This window comes from Pan paniscus, chromosome 2, assembly GCF_029289425.2.
Source record: "Pan paniscus chromosome 2, NHGRI_mPanPan1-v2.0_pri, whole genome shotgun sequence".
NCBI lineage: Eukaryota > Metazoa > Chordata > Mammalia > Primates > Hominidae > Pan > Pan paniscus.
In genome coordinates this window covers 104512458-104528596 of record NC_085926.1, presented here as the reverse complement: position 1 = coordinate 104528596, position 16139 = coordinate 104512458, and the positions used below count along the sequence as shown (strand labels likewise).

Here is a 16139-nt window from a genome sequence, read left to right as displayed (position 1 = left end):
AAAGAGGATGAGTGTCTTACCTTCTTAGCAGTAGGAATTAGAGCTTCCAAGTATACCTCTGATCACTGTGAAACAGTCCTTCAAAATTCCCTCAACTTTGGATTGGTAATATTTGCTAAAAGCAACCATGATCTTAGTACATATAATCAATATGTTTCTAAATTAGAGATTCTATGCTATTTGTATTTTATGATTAGAAAGCAATGACCCTGTAATGCTATTAGATTCTCTCTTCTGATACAATATCTTGTGACCAATAATGTAGCTTAACTCTCTTTGCTTCTTTCTCTTGTAAGGACAAAGGTAATAACAACCATGGGATCAAAAAATATATTATAAACAATTAAACATAAATAGAATAAAAATAATGAAACAGGCTACAGTGCTAGGCTTGAAGTTTTTCTTGCTGAATGTCCTTTAGCAATTTATATCATTTATGTTAACCTTACCAGCTTCATGTATAAAATGGGGATCTTACAAAATTATATTCTCATTATTCAAAAGATTGTTGTGAGATTCAAACAGTACAATATTTTTAAGCATGCAATAAACTGGAAATCATGAAATACATATTAGTTTAAAATGGTTTCTTGAATTACACTAGTTCCTTTTGTAAGAGAGAGACTTTTTACAATGAATACATATTATATATGACGTCTAATTCCAGTAATACATGAAAACAATGGTGGGAAAGTTAAGGAGCTGTATTAACTCTTTCAGAACCAAAGTTTATTCACTCTAAGTGCCTAAGTTACTCCTGAGAATGTTTCATGTGCAGGAATAATTCAAACTAACTGATCTTGGTATCTATCCATAAAATGTAGCATGCTGGAAAATCCCATCTTTATCTTACTATGTGATTCAGAGTAAGAAAATTCTTGACTCAGGCATGGTTTGAATTACATAGAATATTGAAATGTAGTTTCTGAGGGCTTTAAAAATATGTACATTAGTTTATAAAATGCCTTTGAAATACAGACTATTATATTTATTCAAAAGTCCAAGAATGTGGGACAGGAAAAAGCAAATGTGTTGAAGATGCTTCTGAGTGTGAGAGATATGTTAAAATGATGACAAGGGACTTAAAGCTGTACTGGAAAGAAAATGAAAATAATAAATAATAATAATGGCAAACACTACTATTACTAGCTCTTTAAAGCCTCATGTACAGGAGTGATAGTAGTCCTTTTCCAAATATATTGTAAGGTTTCCTTCATATTTTGTTGATCTGCATTTTGTGTCATTTTTTCTATAGATACGTTTTAAGTTTGTATTTACCTATATGTATGCATCTTTTACTTTATGGTTCCTGGCCTTCATGTCATATGTAAAATGGCTTTTCCTATTCCAACACTGTTTAAAAAATTCACTAGTATGACTTTAAAGTACTTTGACACCTTACTTTGTAATTATGTACATTTCTGGTGCATCTGGAAATTGTATTAGCATAAGAAAAGAAGAAAAATTATGTCCTATATACATATTCCCATACAACTAGTTACTTGACCCAATATCATTTACTATTATAAATAATCCAGCTCCTCTGCCACCAATTTAAATGGTTGCTTTTGTCATAAAGTACATTCCCATATATATTTATATATTTCTTTCTAGACTCACTGCAATTTCCATTGATCTTCCAAGTCTTATTTCAGAACTAAATTGTTTGAATCATTACAACCATATGATGATATCCTCCATGACATGCAATCTCCACTTGACTTCTGTAACATCAAAGACTCCTGATTCCTTCTCTGTTCTGGTTTCTGCTTTGCTGTTCCTGGTGTAAGTTCACTCACTCTGCCCGCCCTTGAAATCTGGGTGCTTTTCCAAATTCAGTCAATCGTTTTCTTTTCAGTCCCAATATTCTCAACGTACACTCTTATCTAGTCTCAAAGCTTCAACACTGTCAAATATTACTGACAAGTCCAAAATGCTAATCTCTGGCTCAAAATTCTTTATTATGGGTTAGCCATATTCCCTAAGTGTCTACCCATATAGATGCCTGGAAGTCACTTCAAATTCAAAATGTCAAATATTCATTATCTCTGTTGTCTCACTCACCCTAAACTTTCTCTTCTTCCTGTGTCTTCTATGCCTTCTCACGACTTATCAAGAAGTAGGCCAGGCCAGTGGTGGCTCATGCCTATAATCCCAGCACTTTGGGAGGCCAAGGTGGGCAGATCAAGAGGTCAGGAGTTCGAGACCAGCCTGGCCAACATGATGAAACCCCATCTCTAATAAAAATATAAAACTTAGCTGGATGTGGTGGTGGGCTCCTGTAATCCCAGCTACTCGGGAGGCCAAGGCAGGAGAATCGCTTGAACCCAGGAGACGGAGGTTGCAGTGGGCCAGGATTGTGCCACTGCACTCCAGCCTGGGCCACAGAGCGAGACTCCATCTCAAGAAAGAAAAATAAAAAATAAAAAATAAATAAATAAACAGAAGTAGGCCAGGCCAGAAATCTGGGATTAACCCTCATCATTCTCTTGCCCTCACTGTGTTTTTAGTTAGTTAATAAGTTTGTTATGCCAATGTCAACTACTTTCTCTTTTCTCCTATTGATGCCACATTTAAGGATGCTATCATCTTTCCCACAGGCCATGTCAGCTGCCTTCCTCTTTTTCAATAACTCCCCACGTTATCCAACAGATCTCCCTGAAATGCAAATCTGATCATTTAATTTCATCTACATGAACTTTTTCCTGTCTCACAGTATTAAGATAATCCAACTTTAAAATAGCATTTAGAAGCCCCTGCATGGCCTGGCCCTTGCATACCTCATCTCTTGCCACTGCTCCCCCTTCTACTCATATTCTGGAAATGCTGAGCTTCTTTATGTTCCTCAAATATGTCCTGTCTCTGCTGCCCACAAGTCTTTGTCTAAGCTTCTCCATCTGCTTGGAACACTTTTGCTTCTTTCTCCCTGGCCAACTGCTGCTCATCAATCTGACATCAGCTGAGGCTTGATTTCCTCCCAAAAATATTTCTCAAATTTTCCTATGGGGACTTGGTACCAGTGTATGTTCTCCCATAACAACCTGTGCCACTCCGTTTTAACACTGTTTTGGAAATGCCAGCCTGTGTCTTTCATATAAGGAATTAAATTGCAAAACATATCAAAACAATACATGTTGCCTGATATATTCACCACTGTATTCCTAGTACCCAGGAGAATGCCTGGGCATTCACAGTGTTCTCTGAATATTTATAGGAGAAAGGGACAAAAGAGTGAGAGAGGAATGTAATACATTATTTACACGATGTCTTTCTTTTTCTTTCACCCACATAATACACAAATGGGCAGTCATATACACATTCCTAAAATTATCATATACAAATTTTGTACACAAAATATTGAAAGCAAATACTGTAAAATGTTAGTGACTTTTGTGCATATTGAGATTGTAGGCAGTTTTTATTTTTTTCTTTTAGTGTCTCTATACCATGTAAGACAAAAAAAATCAGAAAATCTATAACCAGAAAAGTTATTCAAATTAGACTCATAATACTCTTAATTGCAACTCTTAAAATACATTTTAGAATATAAATATTTTGGTTTTTGTGTTGTATTTATCTTCTAGGGTTTCTCTAATGTAGTACCACAAACTCGTGGCCTAATACAACAGAAATTTATTCTTTTACAGTTCTGGAGTCTACTCCAAAAGCAAGGCATCAGCAGACTTGCACTTCCCCTGAGACTCTGCATGGAATCCTGCCTTGCCCCTTACTGGCTTCTGATGGTGGCCATTGATCTTGTGAGTCTCTTTTTTCTTTTCTTATAAGGATATCAGTCCTATTGCATTAAGGATTATCCTACTCCAGAATGACCTTTTCTTAATTTAACTAATTACCTCTGAAAGGATCCAAGTTCCAAATAAGGTCACATTCTCAGGTAGTAGAGGTTAGGACTTCAATATGTCTTTTGGTAGGAGACACAATTCAACTCATAGCCCATGTAAAAAGCATGCCTTTTTGTCTAACTCTTATATATGAAATGACAAATAATGAGCTCATCCAGACTGTACTTTTAAATGTCTCACAAAACAAATTGACCTATGACACAAATGTAATTATCCACCAGTCTTTAAGATGCGAAGTAATATAGTCTTCCCATTGCTTTTTTAAAAATATTTTCCTACTGAGGAAATTATATTTCTTTGTTTTTCTATTTATTATATTTGTGTGAGTTAGGGATTGAGTCTGGCTGCAAGGAGGAGATTTGACTACAACAGCATTAGCATAAAACAATATATGTTTCTCACATTATAAGCAAACATAGCCTAGGCAATTATTAGTACTGGTTCAGCATCTCAAGCATGTCAGGGCTAAGGATTTGTGATTTTGGGGGTCTTTGACTCAGCATCTTATAATATATGCTCCACAGCCATAATTTTATTCTAAGCAGTTAAAAAAAGAAAGGCATTAAAAAAAAAAAGTCAGTGGATCATGCCCCCTTTTTAAAAGTGTTTTCCTCAAGCCTCATTCCCAAGATAACCCATTAAGATAACCCAGAAAGGACCTGGGAGGGAAGACATACCATATCTCTTTCCTTCCCCGATCCAACCCATCAAGCACAGAATATTTTTTTTAATTTCAATAGTTTTGGGGGTTAAGGTGGTTTTAGGTTACATGGATGAGTTGTTTAGTGGTGAATTCTGAGATTTTCGTGCACTGTCACCTGAGCAGTGTACTCTGGTAGTCTTTTATCCCTTACCCACTTCTCATCCCCCAACCTCACGTTGCCAAAGTTCATTATATCACTGTGTATATGTCTGCATCCTCATAGCTTACCTCGCACTTCTAAGTTAGAACATATGGTATTTGATTTTCCATTTCTGAGTTACTTCACTTAGAATAATGGTCACTGACTCCATCCAAATTTCTGCAAAAGACATGATTTTTCCCCTTTTATGTCTGAGTAGTATTCCATGGTGTGTATGTGTGTGTGTGTGTGTACTTACATTTCTTCCCTGCTGTATAAACCTCTAATTCTAGTCAGTTGAGGAGATGGATTTAAGAATGATGTCTCATTTCCTTGGCTGAAGGAAACATACATACACACTACACACACACACACACATATGTATATATGTATAATTTTCTTTACCCATTTGATTGATGGGCATTTGGGCTGGTTCAATATTTTTGCAATTGTGAATTGTGCTGCTATAAACATGCATGTGCAGGGTATTTTTCATATAATGACTTCTTTTCCTCTAGGAAGATACCCAGTAGTGGGATTGCTGGATCAAAGAGTAGATCTCCTTTTAGTTCTTTTAGGAATCTCCATACTGTTTTTCATCCTGGTTGTACTAGTTTACATTCCCACCAGCAGTGTAAAAGTGTTCCCTTTTCACCACATCCATGCCAACATCTATTTTTTTTATTTTTTAGTTATGGCCATTCTTGTAGGAGTAAGGTATCTCATGGTGGTTTTAGTTTTAAGCACAGAAATTTATGAACATTCACTTAATCTCAGTGGTGAAGGACTGTGTGATTGTTTGAGGGACATAATCATCTAATTAGGTCAAGTTAATTTTTCCAAATATAAATTAAATATACATCAGTAGGGTTGGCTATTGAAACAAGAACTTTAAGTGTAGCCTGCACAAATGGTTCTCAAACACTGATCTACTGTCTGACTCTAGGTTCTAACAATGTTTTTACAGTCATAGAAAAATAAGAATAATTAGAACCATCTGGAAAGTTTGTCACTAGGTTAAATTGATTGAACTTACAAAGCTGTCTCATTTTCAGATTGGGTCTTTTTTACCTTTTGGGGGTTATTAAAATATCATTTCTTATATAAAATGTTGGTAATAATGAATGACAACCCTTTTGTTTTACTGTGTGTGAATGTTCTTGCTCAGAAAGAAAAGAAAAAAATTCTGTTTAATCTTTCAAAAATGTTGTTTCATGAAATCCAGCAATATGAGAACCATAAACAATATTTCACCTTGGTATGTTTTTGGTACATATTTGGTATAAATGACTGTACGTATTTGTGTTTCGGTACTGATATTGTTACCTGAATGCCAGGAGCTCGGTCTAGGTCCTGCTGCTTGCAGCACAGGAAGTCGATCACTGAGCCAGGGAGGAGAGCTTTATACAGGTGTTGCAGACAAGGAAATGAGGTGTGATTCTTAAATCCATCTCCTCAACTGACTAAAACTAGAGATTTATACAGCAGGGAAGAAATGTAAGTACCTGTGGGAAAAGAGGCATTAGGGAGGGATAAGGAAGAGGAGTTGGTAAACAGGAATCACGATAGGTCTGGAATCTCATTGTCCTGATGTAGTGATCTGGTGAATTTCAGTTTCTTGATACTATCTAGGGGGCCTGAGGGTTGGTTTCCTGAGGAAAGAACTCAGGTAAGACAAATATAAATTTCAAGCTTTCAGACCAGTGGGGTTAATTTCTGTGTTTATCCAAAAAACCCAAAAACCCAACCCCCAACAAAAACAAAACAAAACAAAAAACAAAAACAGTAAACATCAGTTATATGGGACAGTTGGACCAGTTTCAATATTACCTTGTCTTTAGACCAAAAAAAAGTTTAAATACATAAAATTGGCTTTTTAAAATTCGCTTTTTATCCTGGCATCAGCTTGGATGCTTTCTAAATAGGATGACATTTAGAAAACGGGGATATGGTGAAGACTAAAATACAGAGGACAGACTGCAGATGCTCCTATACTTATGATGGGGCTACAGCCTGATAAACTTATCATAAGTTAAACATATCATAAGTTAAAAGTGTGTTTACTACCCTGATAAAGCCATCACGAAGTTGAAAAATCTTAAGTGGGACCATCATTAAGTCCAGATGTCTCTTGATTTACCATGGGGTTATGTCCAATATATTGAACATAAATTTGAAAAATTAAGTCAAACCATTACTAATCAAGAACCATCTGGATTTTGGCTAGATACACGACTAAGCACTTTATATATATTGGCATTTTTCCTTATTGGCTCTCATAGAAGTACATACACATGTTACTAACCCACAAATGAAAGATCTGATATTCATAGAGTTTGAGTGACTTGTCAAAGTCTCAAAGAGGGTAAAAGGAAAGTAAGGATTCAAAACAAGCTCCGTCTTCTTCAACAGGCTATGATTTGAATGTATTGGGAGAAAACATGCTACTCCTTTAACTCTATGAGTGAAGCTATGCCTTTATTCAATATAACCTGATTTTGTTTTTTGAGCAAAACAGTTCCTACGCCTATGTAAGTAATATTTTCCCCTGCAGAGGTGGTCTTCTGCAGAGACCAGTCTATCCCACAATTTTTTTTTCTAAATGGCTTATGAATAATACAATAAATATATTACTAATATTTAGTGTTGTTATAGTTGACTTTTTAAGTGAAATATAAAATTATATTAGCTTTACTAAATTTTTTAGGACATGACCCAAAATTTAGATCCTCCAGAGCTCAAGCAGTCAAAATAACTGGAAGAACACAGATCTATGATGATGAAAGGGACGGACGCTAGATTTCATTTGGGGAGGAGCAACAGGAACGGTTGAGAAGTTGGCCTACTGGGGTCTTCATGACCACCCAAAGTGAGCAGTTACTACCAGCCCAAGCAGATCATTAACATGTAGGAACATAGGCCTATTTCCCCCCAGAACTTTAGATTTTTAAGAGAAGCTTGTTATGTTGAATTTTATATGCAAGCTCCCCATTTTCAAAGGCTGAAAAAGACCTAAAATTTAAACACTTTACAGCTCAACAGTGGGTGGTGGGTACACAAGTCTCGGGGGAAGGTCAGTCCAGGAGCTAACAGCTTGTAACATATGAGTCAGGTATTTTTTCACATGCATGTGTAATGAACACGATGTTGAACACAAAATGATTAACCAGTAGCATCCTAAGCTATTGCTATAAAACAGATAAACTGCTTGGCAAGCATTAAATTTCAGTGTGACTGAAAACAAAGAGAGACTTTTTTTCCCAGAAGATTCTTAAGCTAGTCTCATTGAGGAAGCATACAGATAAAGCAGACAAGTTTCTTTATTAGAGAAACTGAGTTGTAATATAACTCTACCATTTTCAGACTAAAAAAGCACTTAATAAACATAATAGAATATCACTTTAGGGTGATTAGGGCCCTGGGGCACAAAAACGGCATTCAGAACCCACTAGAATAGTGGGAGCAGTAGGAAGTACTCCACACAGAAGATGGCTCTGATTTGACAAACTGTCCTTAGGAAATTGATTAAGGCTCATAAACAGTTTCTTACTGAGGAATTACAGGAGGCAGCATCAGAATCCACTATAAGTGGTCAAAACTTCATTCTGGCTTTCACATAAATAACTTTGTAGCACTTCCAAAGTACGAGAAAATGTTATAATTCCCCGGTGATAAGAGTGATAGACTGAGAAAGCCCTAACCTCAGAAAGCTTACATTCTCCAGTATACAAGGACATGAATGAATGAATGAATGAGTGAATGAATAAAATGATCTAGATAGTGACAAATATTCTAAGGAAAATAAAAGAGGAAATCAGAGAGTACCAGAGCAAATGTCTGAGGATACACTGCAAATGGTGGTTGGCGGAAGCCTCAGGAAGCTGACCTCAATGTTGAGGAGTGGAGAGTTCTGACAAGAAATGCAATTGCAAATGGTTTAAAATGGGGATCATCTTGAAGAAATACCACTCGGTGTGGATCCCTTTACAGAATGTTGTTACAGCCTTCTGCAACTGCATATTTTGTTCTTGTTTAAAGATGCTGTAAAATAACAAACACCTACAGTGTTAGAATCATGATATAGTAGCTCAGAGAGGGCAGAAGCTGTTAAGTATCCTTTCACTCTCCCACAATACCTGCCAGGTCCTTGCAGTTAAAATGCTGTTAATTTCTCTGAATACACTTTTCCCATCTGTTAAGTCTCTACTCATTTTAAAAAGAATTATATAGGATGCAATGTTTTTTGTTTCTCTCTCTTCCTCTCTCATATTTTCTTTAATGGAAGTCCAGTTAGGTAGAAATCAATTTATTCACAATAAAAATGGAATGTCTAAAAAAGGAGTAATAAAAACATATAGAATTGATTTATTGTGCTCAGTTTGAAGAAAAAAAATCCCTAAGACTGGTTGAATTTAACAAAGTTAATTTAAGCAAGAAAAGTTTCAAGAACTGGGCACCACCTAAGACCCACGATGATTCAGAAATGCCCCCAACCTCCTATGTGTTAAGCTATATTTATAACCAGAAAACAGAAAATGAGAGACAGTGATTACCTGATTGGTACAGTCAGGCATTTGCCTTATTTGGGCATAATTTGGCAGCTTTCCTGGAACTCAGCTGCTTGATTAAGAAGGTGTATACTTCTAGGTTAAGTTGCAACTTGTTTACACATCAAGCTAGGGTACAGTTCACTATGTACAGGGCCACTTTGGGCCAAAGTTAATTTAGTAAGTGCTTTTATCTAATAAACTCTTCATTGCTCTCCTTTTAATGGTGGAGAAACAGATTGTACAACAGGGTCCAGCTGTAGCGAACGTGTTTACAAGAAAACCCAGTAGCCTCAGAGGAGGCTGCACTTTGTAGGGAAGGAAGGGAACATCTGAGCATGGGAGAACTGTGAAGCTGAGGTTAGGTAGCCCTGCCATCTTTCCATGTCATCAAATTTAGCCCCATCTGAGAAAGATTCCTTAATACATACCACACAGTGATGGCTAATACTGTCAACTCGATTGTATTGAAGGATGCAAAGTATTGATCCTGGGTGTGTCTGTGAGGGTGTTGCCAAAGGAGATTAACATTTGCATCAGTGGGCTGGGAAAGGCAGACCCACACTTAATCTGGGTGGGCACCATCTAAACAGCTGCCAGTGCAGCAGCTAGAATATAAAGCAGGCAGCAAAACGTGAAAAGACTAGACTGGCCTAGCCTCCCATCCTACATCTTTCTCCCATGCTGGATGCTTCCTGCCTTTGAACGTCGGACTCCAAGTTCTTCAGTTTTGGGACTCAGACTGGCTCTCCTTACTCCTCAGCTTGCAGATAGCCTATTGTGGAGCCTTGTGATTCTGTGAGTTAATACTTAATAAACTACCCTATATATATATAGGTGTATATATATGTGTGTGTGTGTGTGTGTATATATACGTATATATATACACACACACACACACACACACACACATCCTATTAGTTCTGTCCCTCTAGAGAACCCTGACTAATACACACACTACACAGGTAAAATAGAAGAGGACCTTCCTTCCCAGCCCTAATAGTTCATGTTTTCTGGACAGACCCTAATACTCACCCAGAGTTGCATGAGGTTTCAAATGAGAATTTTGAGTCTGACCAGTTTTATACCGAGCCTTTATCCAACATTTCCCTGTCCAGTGTGGTTAACTATAATATATAACTGGAATTTTCTCTACCAATTTCTAAACCTCTTTGGAAACAGAATCCATGTCACCTTTGGATTCTCTACATAGGGATTTTTGGTTGTATTTCAGAAGATGGTATGTTTCAATCTGAACTAGTTCTAGGTAAAATTGTAAAGTACACAATTTAATTTCTCTAATCTCTTAGCCTCCTGGTTGTGGATAATTTCTTCTTTTTTTCTGGCTATTTTTAGATTCCCAGTGTCCTCGTATTTTCTCCTTCAACCCGACGTTTAAAAAAAGGGGGGTATCCCTGTAAAAAGTCCTGATAAATTCATTTACACTAGATAAGAATGTACTGTTTCTTTAAAATGTTCCTCTCACTCTCTTCTAAGGAGATTTTGCATTATACCTAGTCCAAGAGGGATTCCAGTGGAAGGAAAACAATGCCTAGGAGACTTCAATCTATAGCTCCCAGGTGCTTGTGTATACATGAAAAGTAACATTTATAGATTTGTTTGTATAACACCGCTGTATTAGTTTATTTTATGTTGCTGTAACAGAATACCTGAGACTGGGTATTTTATAAAGAAAAGAAATGTATTGTAGCAACCAGCTAGGTGAATACAAATTCAATCTACACATCCCTACTATTTAAAGTTTTCCAATCTGAGAAAGCCTTGGGTGCCTTGAGTTATAGAAAATGTTTACATACACTCACCCCAGCACGCCTTTTCTCTTTCACCTTACTGCTCCTCAATAGCACTACCTCAGTCTATTCGTCCTTCCTTCCTTTTTTTTCCCCTTCCCTCCTTCTTTCCTGCCTTCCTGTCTACCTTCCTGCCTGCCTTCTTTTCTTCCTTTTTGCCCCCTTTCTCCCTCCCTTCCCTTTTCCCTCCAGCCTTTATTGAGCATCTGCTGTTCTGGACACTGCACCAGCCTCTGAGAGTACTATATAGAACAAGGTGCAGATCCTGCCTTCAGCAGCTGCCAGGCTAAGAGTAAATGGTGAGAAGTAAGCACATAATAGGAAACTAAGAAAAGAATTTGTAACAGAAACACAAAGAGAACATTTTCCATGAGAAAGTAGATAACTCTGGAAGAAGCAGCAAGATTTTCTAAATAAGTTTCTATTAGAGACAGCTTTTGATAGATGGCTAGAAATTACTATTTGGAAAGTAAGGGGATAACATTTCAGATAACAGGAGAAGTGTTTGTAAACAAATATCAGCTGTAGTAAGAAGAGGAAAAGCATGTGGCCCGTGTGATCAGAGGTAGAGTGTACTAGATCAGGGTAGGAGGCGAAGCAGGAAAATTAAAATGAGGACATGTACTTAACCTTGTTATCCACAATAGCTGCACCCTCTCCAATATGTCAATTGAAAATAGCCCATTTTCTGAACCCCACTGTCAGTCCTGAGATACACCTGCATGGTCTCCTGGTTTTCTATATATTTCACTGGTTTGTCCTCCTTAGTCTCTTAGACATGTAAATGTTGAGATTCCCGAAGCTCAGTCCATCAACCCTCCTCCCCTGCCATTTTCTGTTCTCTATTGAGAGAAGCTCCTTTATGAAGTACCTAAGAGGAATCACACAAGAGCCAAACCTTAGTTTAGTTTCCAACCTTTTGCCTTATAAAATGAGTGTGCATCTCCCATGGTTTACTTGTTGGTAAAATAAAGATAGTAATAAGACCTATCAGAAAAGCTTGTTGGAGTCTTAAGTAGTCTAAGATATGTGTCCCAAAGAGACTCAAAAGAGAAGGCCTGACTGCTTATCCTTAGATAGACCTGCTCACAAGTTTGGCCCTGAGTTGGCATCTGGGAACTTGGATTTGGGGAGTATTTCCACACAACTAACTAATTAGAGTAGCTCACCCTAACTATTTATGAAAACAATATGGTTTGTGTTGACCACCTGTTTTACTTCTGAAATTCTGGAATATTTGTGTGTACCAGACAGAGGCTGCCTGTGTAATTAGCCTCCAATAAAAACCCAGGGATCTGAGTCTCTAACTAGCTTACCTGGTTGGCAACACTTCCTGTGTTATCCCATCTAATTGCTGGGGGATTTAAGCATATTCTACATCACTCCACTAGGAGAGGATGCTGTGTCTGGTTTCCCTCAGAAAATGCCCCATATGCCATTTCCCTTTGCTGATTTTGCTTTCCATACTTTTCCTGTAATGAATCATAGCCATGAAAGTGATTACGTACTGAGTTATTTCAGCCCTAGCAAATCATCATACCCAGAGGTGGTCTTGGGACCTCCAAACATAACATGGAAAAAGCCTTTAGGTGAGTGTTAGGCATATCATAACCACAAAATAAAATTTGCTATTTTTATTATAGAACCTCTTTTTTTAAGATGAGGCTCTTCTGGCTTTAAGTATTACCTGCATTCTGATGATTATCAGATATGTTTCAGCAGTTGAACCCTTTTTTATAACTACAAATTCATATGTCAAATTCCACATATAGGATCTGCATGTGAGTTTCTAATGGGCATCTCAAACTGAAGATGCACAAAAGAGAACTCTGGATTTCTGCTTCAAGGAAAAGTCTCCACCACTGTCTGTCACAGAGCTGTTGAAATCACTGCCATCACCCTGCTGTGTGGAGTCTCCAGTGTTTCCCCACTTTTGTTCACACTTCATGTATAATCCATGAATAAACCTTATTTATCTCCAAAGATATGTCACAAACATTAAACACTGTTCATCAAATCACCATTACCTCTCTCCAACCTGTGGTAGGAGCACCCTAACTATCTTCTTGCCTTTATTTTTACCTCCACCAGTCTACCTTTTACAGACTAGCCAGTATTGTCTCTTTAAATTAAAAGCAGAACATATCTCTTCATTACTTTAAACCCCTTGGTGTTTCTCCATTTTAATTTAAATATGATCCAAACTTTATCCCATAACCTATAAGGACTATATGATTGACCCTTGCTCACCTCCCTGTGCATCTTTTGGCTTGCTAAAGTGTCCTTTCTCTTCCCCCAGCATGACAAGCTGGCTTCCACTTAGCTCAAGACTGGGAGCGCTCTCTGCCTGGATCACATTGACTCCAGGTTTCTCATGGCTGCCCTGCTCTCATAAGTCAGGTCACTTTCAGACCACCTGACTTAAAGTAACCACTGCCCTCTTACCTTATAGCCAATGTTTTATTTCAATCAACTATCATGAACAAATTTTTGCTTTATTTATTTTCTATTTTTTAAATTTTTTTCAAAGTTATTAAAATCAGTCTCTGACCTGCTTCCTCTTTCTTAGTGCTATGTTCAGAAGCAATTATTTTGATTGAACAATTTTGGCTCTTCATTTTTTATTAGAATTAGCTTTTTAACTCTAAATAATATAGATGTTTCTTCATTTATCAAATTTAGTCATATATGTTTACTTCTCACTTTGAAAGATAGAGCTATGGTTCCTTGCATCACTCTTAATTTACCCTCATCCTTTCCTCCCAAAGCTGATTATTGTGTAATATTACTCCTTCTACTGTTTAAAAATTGAACAATATATAACTTTTTCAATGCCTTTTCCCATCAACTTGACATAATATCTCTTGAGTTCTCTGATGTAAAAGGAAGATATTGATGTCTCTTTCCTTCTCTCCACTAACCACATCTAAATTTCTGTTGTATGAAAACCTATTCTTTTAATTGGGTTATTTTTTACTGTTGAATTTTAGAATTTTAGAAATCATTTGTATATTTTAGATAAAAATCCTTTACAGATATGTATATTGCAAATATTTTTCTCTCAGTCTGTGGCTTCTCTTTTTATTCTGTTTCTCAGAACAAAAATGATTGATTCTTATGCAATCTAGCTTATCAATTTTTTCTTTCATGGATCATGCCTTTGGTGTATCTAAAAAGTCATCACCAAAAACTGAGTTACCTAGATTTTATCCTGTTATCTTTTAGAAGTTTTATAGTTTTGTATTTTACATTTAGGTCTGTGATTCATTTTGATTTACACTTTTTTGGATGTTGTAAAGTCTGTATTTAGATTGATTTGTTTTCTTTTTGCATGTAGATGTCCAGTTATTACAGGATCATTTGTTGAAAAGATGATTTTTTCTACATTATATTGACTTTATTTTTTTGTAAAAGATCAGCTGGCTATATTTATGTGGGTCTATTGCTGGGCTCTCTAGTCTGTTTTATTGGTATATATACACCTTTTGTCAATATCGCAGTGTTCAATTTTCACAATTGATATGATTGATGTGTCATAACATCATATTGTACCCCATAAATATATACAATTATTATTTGTCAATTAAAAGTAAAATAAAATTTTAAAAGGTGCTTGGTAGAGTTTACCAGTGAACCCATCTGGGCCTGGTGATATGTATTTTGGAAGGTTATTAACCATTGATTTAATTTCTTTAATATATGTACCCATTCAGATTGCTTATTTCTTCTTATGTGAATCTTGGCAGATAGTGTCTTTCTAGGTATTGGTCAGTTTCATCAAGGCTATAAAATTCTTGGGCATAGAGTACTTTATATTGTACCTCGATTATCCTTTTCATGTCTATGGGATGTGTATTGATGTACCTCTTTTAATTTGTTTGTTTTTTTGTTTTACCATATTGCCTGGGCTGGCCTTGAACTCCTGGGCTCAAGTGATCCTCCTGCCTCCACCTCCCTAAGTGTTGGAATGACAGGCATAAGCCACTGTGCCTGGCCTCATTTCTGAGACCTATTGATTTGTTAATATTTTCAAAAAATCAGCTCTTGGTTTCATTAATTTTCCCTCTTGATTTCTTGCTTATAATTTCATTAATTTCTGTTCTAGTTTTATTATTTATTTTCTTCTGCTTATGTTGCATTTAATTTGCACCGCTTTTTCTAGTTTCCTAAGGTGGAAGCTTAGATGACTGATTTCAGATCTTTCTTTTTTTCTAATATATACATTTAATAGTATAAATTTCCCTCTAAGCACTGCTCTCACTGTATCCCACAAATTTTTATGTTTGGTTTCATTTTTATTTAGTTAAAAATATTTGTGAAATTCTTTTATAATTTCTTCTTTGAACTATGTGTTATTTAAAAGTACATTGTTTAATCTCTAAATATTTTGGGATTTTCCAGCTATCTTTCTGTTATTGATTTCTAGCTTACTTCCACTGTGGTTTGAGAGCAGATATTGTATAATCTATAGTCTTCAGAATTTACTAAGGTGTGTTTTGTGCTATCTTGGTAAAAGTTCCTCTGGCTTCTTTGAGAATTTGTTTGTATCTTTTATTTTCTATAGTTTGAAAATAATATGCCTAGATGTAGACTTTCTGCCATTTACCCTTCTTGGTATTTTGTGAACTTTCTGCATCTGCGGTTTGGTGCTTGACATTAATTTGAGGAAATGCTCATTCATTACTGTTGCAAATATTTCTTCAATTCCTTTCTCTCTTTCTTCTTCTTCTGCTAATCCTTTCATTCATATGTCACATCTTTTGTAGCTGTCCCACAATTCTTCAATATTCCATTTTTGTAAGTCCGTTTTCTCTCAGCTTTTCAGTTTTGTAGTTTTGTTTGAGATATTCTCAAGCTCAGAAAATCTTTCGTCTTGTTCAGTCTATTAACAAGACTATAAAAGGCATTTTTGATCTCTAGTGTTTCCTTTTGGTTCTTTCTTAGAATTTTCATCTCTCTGCTTAAATTGCTCATCTGTTTTTACATACTGTCTAGTTTAATCATTAGGACTCTTTGCATATTAATCATATTTGTTTTAAATTTCTAGTCTGGTAATTCCAACATTCCTGGCATATC

At 36.2% G+C, this 16139-nt stretch overlaps 1 protein-coding gene across 7 annotated transcripts in view; it reads left to right on the top strand.

Annotated features, from left to right (window-relative positions):
* Positions 1-16139, top strand: part of LOC129397422 (ATP synthase subunit a-like) — a 903826-nt gene that overhangs the window by 695809 nt on the left and 191878 nt on the right. For 3 of the 7 annotated variants that reach the window (XR_010111629.1, XR_010111626.1, XR_010111625.1), the window contains exon 2: positions 3648-3758. The exons of the other annotated variants lie outside the window; for them this stretch is intronic. The gene's annotated coding sequence lies outside the window, so the exon portion shown is untranslated. The remainder of the gene's footprint in view (positions 1-3647; positions 3759-16139) is intronic. 7 annotated transcript variants of the gene reach the window in all.